Raw genomic sequence first — 9,512 nt, 5'->3', positions numbered from 1 at the left:
ATGATCCCAGGGTCCTGGGATGGAGCCCCGCATTGGGCTCTCTGCTTGGCGGGGAGCCTGCTTCCTCCTCTCTCTCTCTCTCTGTCTGCCTCTCTGCCTGCTTGTGATCTCTGTCTGTCAAATAAATAAATAAAAATCTTAAAAAAAAAAAAAAAAAGAAAGAATCTGACTTCAGCTCAGGTCATGATCTTAGGGTCCTGGGACTGAACCCTGCACTAGGCTCCCTGCCCTGCAGGGAGTCAGCTTCTCCCTCTGCGCCTCCCCCCAACTTGTGCATGCTCTCTCTAATAAATAAATAAAATCTTAAAAACAATGGTATTATGGTGGTCATTGTGAGAGCAAATGAATATAACCTATCACCTGGAATAAAGAATAACAATCTATTATCAAGCTAAGTCTTCCAGTTTAAAATGGCTACCAATCCCTGATGCAGGCTTTCTCAACTTCTGAGCAAAACATCACAGGACAAGAAAACTGAGCTTCTCAAGGGAAGAATATTGTGAAGAAATTTAGGTCCAGGTAGGCAGTGGACGGGGAGAAGGGTAATTTAAACGCCCTTTTATTATATGCCCCACAGCACTAGCTGGTCCTTTCCTGGCTTCAAAATTAACATAGAAAAAGAAACCACAACATGGAGCCTGTTCAAAACACAGATCAATACCCAAGAAACATGATGTTGCCTGCAACTGAATGCAAAAACCAGCCACAGTCCATGACTCAGCTCTGTAGCCACGCCCTTCGCAAATGGCCTCCCTGCCACGAAAAGGTGGGATCCCCTCTCCTTCCCTGTGAATCTCTGCCGTCCTCCCGACTGGCTCCGGTCCTTGTGATGCAGTGGAAGCAATGTTGTGCCAGTTCCAAGACGAAGACTCAAGAGTGCTTACACACTTCTGTTGTCTCCTGGAAACGGGTTGCTGCCATGTGAACAAGCCCAAGCAAGCTGGAGGGCGGTGAGAGACCAAGTGTGCGGAGATGAGTTGTCCCCCACGAGCCTGTGCGAGACCAGCCAGCCCCCCGCTGACCTGGCGCTGGCTGAAATCTAATGACCGAGCTCAGCCAGGCAAGATTACTCACCTAGAGCCCAGCTAAAATTTCTGACCTGCAAAATAGCAAGCGTAATAAATGCTGTTTTAAGCCACTAAATTTTGGGGTGATTTGTATTACAGTCTATTTGATATATAACCCTAAAGATTCCTTATTAGAAGTACAGAACCCTAATAAGGATTTATTACTAGAATCAGAACCTAATCTCAGCAGATGTTTGCCAGGATATTCTAAATACTATACATCTGCTTAAGTTGGGAGGAATGACGTCTCTACATTCTTTGCATTAAAACCACTCTATTTTTCTTTTCTTTCTTTTTTTTTTTTTAATTTTTTTATTTATTTGACAGAGATCACAGGCAGGCAGAGAGAGAGGAGGAAGCAGGCTCCCTGCTGAGCAGAGCCTGATCCGGGGCTTGATCCCAGGATCGGGATCATGACCTGAGCTGAAGGCAGAGGCTTTACCCACTGAGCCACCCAGGTGCCCCAAAACCACTCTATTTTTCTTAGGAGGTATTAGTGTGCAAGATGAGACCAAAAAAAAAAAAAAAAAAGGGCAAGAAAACTAAAATTTCAATAGTGAATTAAAATATGTATTGGAGGGCGCCTGGGTGGCTCAGTGGGTTAAAGCCCCTGCCTTCAGCTCAGGTCATGATCCCAGGGTCCTGGGATCGAGCCCCGCATCGGACTCTCTGCTCAGCGGGGAGCCTGTTCCTCCTCCCTCTCTGCCTGCCTCTCTGCTTACTTGTGATCTCTGTCTGTCAAATAAATAAATTAAAAAATCTTTAAAAAAAAATATGTATTGGATGCTAAATAAAACAGAACTGACCTTTAGAAAATGGATTCAATAAAATGAAAGGCAAAATTGAGACATTTTACCATGACACAGAGGAAAAGAACCAGAAAGAAAATAAAAAATATTAAAGTATCAAGAATTTATATAAAACTTCTAAGGCTATGATAGCTAAAACTGTGAAAATAAGGTAGGAAAAGACAAGCAGACCAATGGCATACAACAGAAGGTCAAGACCACCCATCCCACTTTCCCATACATGAATAAACACTTCAACTTTGACAGAGCTGGCTTTGCTAATGAGTGGGTATGGTTAGATATTTTAGGTTTAATTTTTTTTTTTTTTTATTTGACAGAGAAAGAGAGATCACAAGTAGGCAGAGAGGCAGGCAGAGAGAAGGGGGGAAGCAGGCTCCCTGCTGAGGAGAAAGCCCGATGGGGGGCTCCAGGACTCTGGGATCATGACCTGAGAAGGCAGAGGCTTAACCCACTGAGCCACCCAGGCGCCCTGATATTTTGGGTTTAAAGATCAACACATGATAAAATTTCTACAAAAGGAAAATATTATACACAAAATTCTGGAACTCACTGAAGTTTTAAAGGCAATGGAAAAGTTTTATTTCATAAACTGTATGTGAAGTGCCAAAGTGTTTACTGAATTATTAGTCTGTTATCTTACATATGTATTTTACCATTATCCTATTCACCTGAGCAATATTCAAAGAGCCATTTTTAAAAAAAAAATTCTAGAATAAAAAATGTAGTGAAATATCAAGTATATGTTTAGATTTTTTTTTCAAACTTCTTCTAAAATGTTAACTCTTTAAAAAGATCTATAAACCCATAAAAAAATTGATGAGAGATACTGATGAATGTGTCAGCTCTTATACTGGCCTGAAGTTAGATACATCTCTTTTGTTTTAATAAGTTTGTAATATACCCTAGTCCTTAGAACCAGGTCTTGGCACATCCTAGCACATTTAAAACTACTCCTATATCTTTATCAGTACGCCCAACATACAAGCCAGCACCTGTGAATCAGATCAAAGTGAAAGGAATTTAGTGTAAGTGGCAAAGTCTAGGTTTAAGGGAAGGAGAATTCAATGATCAAAATACATACAACCACAGCAACTCCTACTATTTATGGAGTACTTTTAATGGATTTGATACTGTGCCCAGTTTGAATGGCTCAGCTAAGCAACACTTTTTCCCGAGTGATGCCTGGGCGAAGCTTATGCCTTCTTGAGTGGGACTTCAGCTTTTCTGGTAGTTCTGAACAGAAAAATAATGTCATCAGTGTATTTATCAGCCAGTTGTGTGGCGGTAGCAGGTGCTTTGGAAAGAAGGGGAAATCCTTTGAGGGTGTGCGACAGAGCCTCTCCAGAAAACACCTGCCTTGTCTGATGACAGTTGCCACCGAAGTTGATCAAATTAGAAAACAGGCATGTAATGAACAAGCTACTGGCAGGACCCCGATGACCTGATTAACCAGCCATAGGCTTATTCCTTATCAGAAAGCGCCCTTGCCTTCCTCCTCCTCGAGTTTTATATTCCAGGCATGCTAACTGGCTATCATTCTAATTCCACACCTGTGGTGTTTCACACCTCTGTGCCCTTGGCCATGCTGCTTCCTCACCCTTGCAGATCTTTCCGTCATCCTCTTATCTGTCATTCCACTAGTCACAGACCCACCACATTGGCTCTTCCATGGGTAAATTCTCCAAGACTGCAACAGCCCTTCCAGGGTCCTGGTATTCTCAAAGCATTTTCAGATTTCTCTGAGTGGTTCTATTTCCAGACAATGACCACATGTATCGAGAAGATCCATTCACTTATCTGTTCCTCTCTTAAAGGAGAACTGCCCGTAAATAAAATAATACAGAAGTAAATAAAGTAAAAATAATAAAGTTTATCACTTTCTATTTCACTAATTACATGCAAGAAATAATATGTAACAACATTAAAATGCTCTTGAAGTATAATATAATCAAAATAAAGTAATAATACTTATGCAGTGGAGAGGTATTGCTCGTGAGATCCTTGACAGGGAAGCCATAACGTCAGTATGGGCGTTACCTCCTGTCTTCATCAGCTAATTTCCTTAGCTCATTTACAAACAATGGCAAAAAAACATTCTTATAAGAATGCTTAAAAGAAATTAATGTTATACCTCCCAACACAAAGAAGTTTGGGTTAAATTAAAAAGTGAAGATTTAAATAATCTTTTGAGGGGTGCCTGTCTGGCTCAGTCAGGGGAACGTGTAACTCTTGATTTTGGGGTTGCAGGTTTGAGTCCCGTCTTGGGTGTAGGGATTACTTAAAATAAATAAAAAATAATAATAATAAAAATCGGGATGTCTGGGTGGCTCAGTCAGTTAAGCATCTGCCTTCACCTCAGATCATGATCCTAGGGTCCTGGGATGGAGTCCCACATCGGGGTCCTTGCTCAGCAGGGTGCCTGCTTTCCCTTCTGCCTGCCCGTCCCCCTGCTTGTGCTCTCTCTCTCTGCCAAATAAATAATCTTAATAATAATAATAATAATCCTTTGAGTTAAAAAACAGGTATTCTTTTTGAAATGTGATTGTCAGGTTAATTATTTTTACCCTATTTATTTAATTAATGGACTTTTGTTTTTTCACATAAATCTCTCACACTTGTTAGCTATCTATTCCATAGGAGATAGTAAACCTTTTTTTTTTAAATCAATGCATAAACAAGTTCTGTTTGTCAACTTACAAAGTGCATCTGGTTGGCATCCTAGAAACAGCTTAGTCTGTTGACACAAAGATGGCAAATCTTCAGCTCGTACTTATTTCATATACACCATAATATCTTACAGTGCTTTATGATTTACAATTACCTGCATACACATTATCTAATTTGTGCCTCACAGTAATTCTACCTGGTAAATATTCCCCATTTTGCAGATGGGGAAATGAAAACAAGTCACACATGTGGACTCCAACTCGACTTCTTACTCTAATTCCAATGGGCTACAGCTAGCCCAACCTTAATAATATATGTAATAAACTCATTTACAGTGCATATTATAGTACAGGATTTTAAGTACATGCACATAATTCATGATTTGTGGTTGCTTTTCATTTATATATAATAGTAACATTCACACATTCGATGAATATGTACAAAAATCACTGAAGACAATGAAACAAATTCATGTCTTGGGAAGGTTGAAGAAAATCAACAAAGACAGTAATACGCAGAATTTTAACTAACAATTTATCTTTCATCTCTCTGGTTATATTCGATAACCTGGAAGTTATACCAGTATTTACCTACTTATTAAATTTCACTTTAAAAAAAAACTGTTGGAATAATTTAGCTTGTTTGGTTTTAGTTTACTTACTAATAAATTCATTTAGCAGGTTAAACCATATGGAATTGCCAGCATTCTAGTATTTTTTACCTAGAAAAAACAGTAATTTCAGATGGTTCAATTTCATGTTTGTATAAAGTAGGATAGAACAGCAATATTTTCTGTCTCTCCAGTCAGCAAACAGATGACATCAAATTTGATGAGAGGCCATCCAGCCTAAGACAGACTGGCAATTTCCTGAAATAGTCAGCATGCTAGTATGAGTAATAAATCACACATTTAGCATTATTTAATGCACTCTGAAGGAAAATTTCTGAGCTTTTTTGGCCTGGCTTACCTCCATGTACCACCATAGGAACATGGCTATCATGACAGAGAAAGAACCACAAGGCTGTCAAATCTGTTGCAAAAATAGCAATATTTGAGGAGTATTTCCAATTATATCAGTCAATGGCAGCTGACTCAACAAATTGTTTTCACCTTTGTGTGTATTTTATAATGTCTTCAAAGAATATAAAAATAATGCTTAAGGAAATTCTGTTTGGATCCATTGGGTTGAGATCCAGGCATGCACTTTTATAAACGTCTTAAGTTATTTTGATACATGCCATAGGTTAGAAGCCACAGCAATAAATGCCAATTGAAAAAGATAAATGCTGAAAATAATTCATTCACACAGGCACCCCCAGTCTGCTATTGTCTGTAAATATAATTTATGTGGAAAGCTGAAGAGCGACCTGTCGGCACATATTGGAAGATCCTTGTTAGAGGGCAATATTCAGATAAAAGCAGAGAATACCAGTGTATTACAAAGCTATTTTTACATATCCAGATCCATAGTATTCTAAGCCAGAAGCTGCAGCTGGGAGACAAGAAAGCATTCACTGCCACTCACTTCCATTCAGAATGGACCATCTCTAATATAACCTAGTCTGTATCTCTGCTGAGGTCAATGACATTATATCATCCTTCTTGAGTTATTTAGTTAGGATGCTATAACCAACTACCACAAATCAGTGGCTTAAAGCAATACAAACCTATCCTTTTATAGTTCCAGTTAGATGTCAAAAACCAAACTGTTGGCAGGGCTGCATCCCCTCCAAAGCTTCCGAAGTAAATCTGTTTCCTTACTTCTTCAAGCTTCTAGAACTGCATTCCTTGTATTCCTTGGCTTAGGACCCCTTCCTCCACCTGGGAAGCCAGAAGTGCAGTCACATACACACCTGTCTCTTCATCTCTTCTGTAGTCAAAGTAGTCAAATCTGCAGGTCTCTTATAAGAATAGATCTCAGTTAGTGCCCCCCCCCCAGATAATTCAGGATAATCTCATCTGAGAGTTTTTAATATAATCACATATGAGAAGTCCCGTTTGTTCACAGATTCCGGGGATTAGGTCCTGGATATCTGTGGTATCTATGGAGAGTCAGATGTTATGGATATCTATACAGTCTACCTCACTTCTCAACACAACTTTCCAGCAACCACTGATAATAGATGGAGTCTGGCTGGTGCTATGAAACCTCATTTCCTGAGATGAAGTCTCTTTGGATTCTGAGTATGCAATTTTAGAATTCTAAATTCTCTCATCCAAAATCCTCATTTTACAGACTGTAAAACTGAAATCTCCCAGGGGCTTGCATAAGGTGTCTTGGATGGCAGATCTTCCTGGTGGCAAAGATATGACTAGAGCCCATGCTTCCTAATAGTGACACCAATGTTCAGTCTGTCATCATCCAATGACCTGATAAACGGGTACTTGAAAGGCAGCAGGATGTGGAGAGCTCGATTCACTGTGATGAGCTTGCTCTCTGCCAAGCCCCGAGAGAGAGAAAGGGCTCCTGTTGCTTGCTCCAGGCCTCCATGAAAATCCTGGTATCCTGAAATGGGTAAGGCTTTGCACAGGATTTAGAAAAGCCAATCAATTCTAGGTTGCTCTAGTAGGAAGTAAGCTTAAAGTCACAAAAGATATCTATTTGTAGTTTTCTTGTAAACTTATGTTAACTGTTTTCCATATGCATTTTTGAAGAATGATTTGCTACAGCACAAAGAGGTAAGAGAGAGAGGAAGAGAGGTTTCCTTAGGTGGACGACAACGAGGCCTATCTAGACAACTTTTTCTTCCTCTTGAAAAATACAGGGCAGCATTTGTGATATGGTGGGGATTGACTCTGGAAGCTGTCTGCAGAATTTGCCCATCCAGTAGGATATGACCATGACATGGACACTGACAGCCTGGTATGGAATTTATGCCTCTTATATTAACTAGGTTAACAGATACCTCCCTGATAATAGCTTAACCCATAAGAATACGACATGCTTATCTGACAAGACCTCTGGAGGCAGAAATCCCAGGGTTGATTCTAGATTGAGTGATAGCGTTAAGGCCGCAAAACTTTCCATGTGTTAGCACCACCATCCTCAGCATGCAGGTGCCTATCTGCAGACCGACTACCTCACGGACCCCACGTTGCTGCCACAGACTCAGTCATTGAGTCTTTTATTTTTTTTTAAGAACTTTTTTTTTCTTAAGATTTTTATTTATTTATTTGACAGACAGAGATCACAAGTAAGCAGAGAGGCAGGCAGAGAGAGAGAGAGAGGAGGAGGAAGCAGGCTTCCCGCTGAGCAGAGAGCCCAATGCGGGGCTCGATCCCAGAACCCTGAGACCATGACCTGAGCCGAAAGCAGAGGCTTTAGCCCACTGAGCCACCTAGGTGCCCCTCAGTCATTGAGTCTTAACAGCACCCAGAGCAGGAATGTGGTTGGGTAAGGAATCCAGAGAATGATGTATATTCTTGTGTCTCTTTTCTCTCAGGGAAGAAAAACTTCCCTAGAAGTCACCAACAGACTTCTCCTGACATTTTAGTGGCCCTAAGTAGGTGAAAAGCTTTCTGAAGGTCATTCACTCATATGGGCGAACTAAATTGCTATGACTGCCTAGAGCAACTATTTCATCCCTGTGCCTAAGCCCACTAGCACAGAAAGAGCCAAAAAGGGTTTCTGTAATGAAAAGAAAAACAGGAAATCTTGTTGGTCAGGCCAAAATAAAGTGCCTGCTGCCACATACGTGGACAGGCCACACAGAGCTGTTTTCTTACACATTCAGTATGTATTACAGAACTCTGTGCAGTCCCTGGAGTCCGAGGGTGGTATAGGTGCACATTGCCCCGCCCGGCACCTCCTGGGCTCAGCCCTGACCCTCGCTGGGGCCCCGGGGGCGGGGGCGAGGAGGGAACACCCAGCCCTAGGGTCACCGCTGGTGCCCGTGAGTTGGGACCCAGCCACACTCCTCCAAGCCTCCACCACCTCAACCAGAAGGTGAATGTCAGAAAGCAGGGTGTTTGATGACTCTGAGGATAGTGGGAACTTTGGGCGAGCCTGACAGTCTAGATGAGACCACCTATGAAAGCTGGCAGAGAAGACACCAGACTCTCTAGCAGAGTTTGTTGAAGACCTCGCAGACAAACCTTACTCATTCTAAGTCTATGATGTCTCATGTGGGAGTGGTGTTTTAACAGTTACGCTAGGTGGAGATCTAGGAAGCTATGTGATCAACATGCAGACCCCAAACAAGCAAATCTGGTTGTCTTCACACTGCAGTGGGCCCAAGGCCTATGACTGGACTAGGAAGAACTGGGTGTTCCCCCCCACGGGGTGCTGGCCACAGGGCTAACAAAGGCCTTACAAGCCAGATTAGACCTATCTTCTCTGGCCTATTCTGAAAAAGGCACTTGATGCCCCACCCAATTCCAAAGACAATAGAAGCTCTAAAGTCAAGACCCCAGATTCATTCTGCAGCTGAGTATCTGGTTTTTTCTATTCCTACTTGAAAAGACAACTGCATGGACTGTAACAGCTTTGAAAAAATGTGTTGCTTCCTACCCTCCCCCAAGTTCAAGTTTTTAATTTCCATAGTTTTAGATTTATTGTCTGATTTCCTTCCTCACAGGTCATCCCTTCTCTTTTATAATGCCCATATACTCATACATTTCTATATAACCTTACAACAAAGAAAAATAAGAAGGAAATATTCCAGGAGGAGAAGTGCCTTGATTTCACTATTCTTTGAAGGGCTTAACTGCATAAAACCACAGTTAAAAGTGCCTGGCTGACCTCCCTTTTCTGTTTCCAAATGTAACTCATTAAAGAGTTGCCTATATATGTTAAAAAAAAAGAAAAAATCTATGGGCATGGAGGAAGCCACTATAAGGTCTAAAAGACCTACAATATGGTATGATAAAACCTAATTATTAGGGTTAACGCATGCCCTGGTTGGCCTGGGACAGTTCCAGTATAACCTGTTACCCTCTGTAAGTATGAATTTTATCCAGTTTTACTTT

At 41.1% G+C, this 9,512-nt stretch overlaps 1 pseudogene; it reads left to right on the top strand.

Annotated features, from left to right (window-relative positions):
* Nucleotides 1-972: 972 nt before the first annotated feature.
* Nucleotides 973-8,907, top strand: LOC116599853 (annotated as a pseudogene).
* The last annotated feature ends 605 nt before the right edge of the window (nt 8,908-9,512 follow it).

The sequence above is a fragment of the Mustela erminea genome, chromosome 9 (genome assembly GCF_009829155.1).
Source record: "Mustela erminea isolate mMusErm1 chromosome 9, mMusErm1.Pri, whole genome shotgun sequence".
In the NCBI taxonomy this organism is placed as follows: domain Eukaryota; kingdom Metazoa; phylum Chordata; class Mammalia; order Carnivora; family Mustelidae; genus Mustela; species Mustela erminea.
The sequence above is the reverse complement of the archived record's forward strand: the minus strand, read 5'-3'. Positions and strand labels throughout refer to the sequence as shown.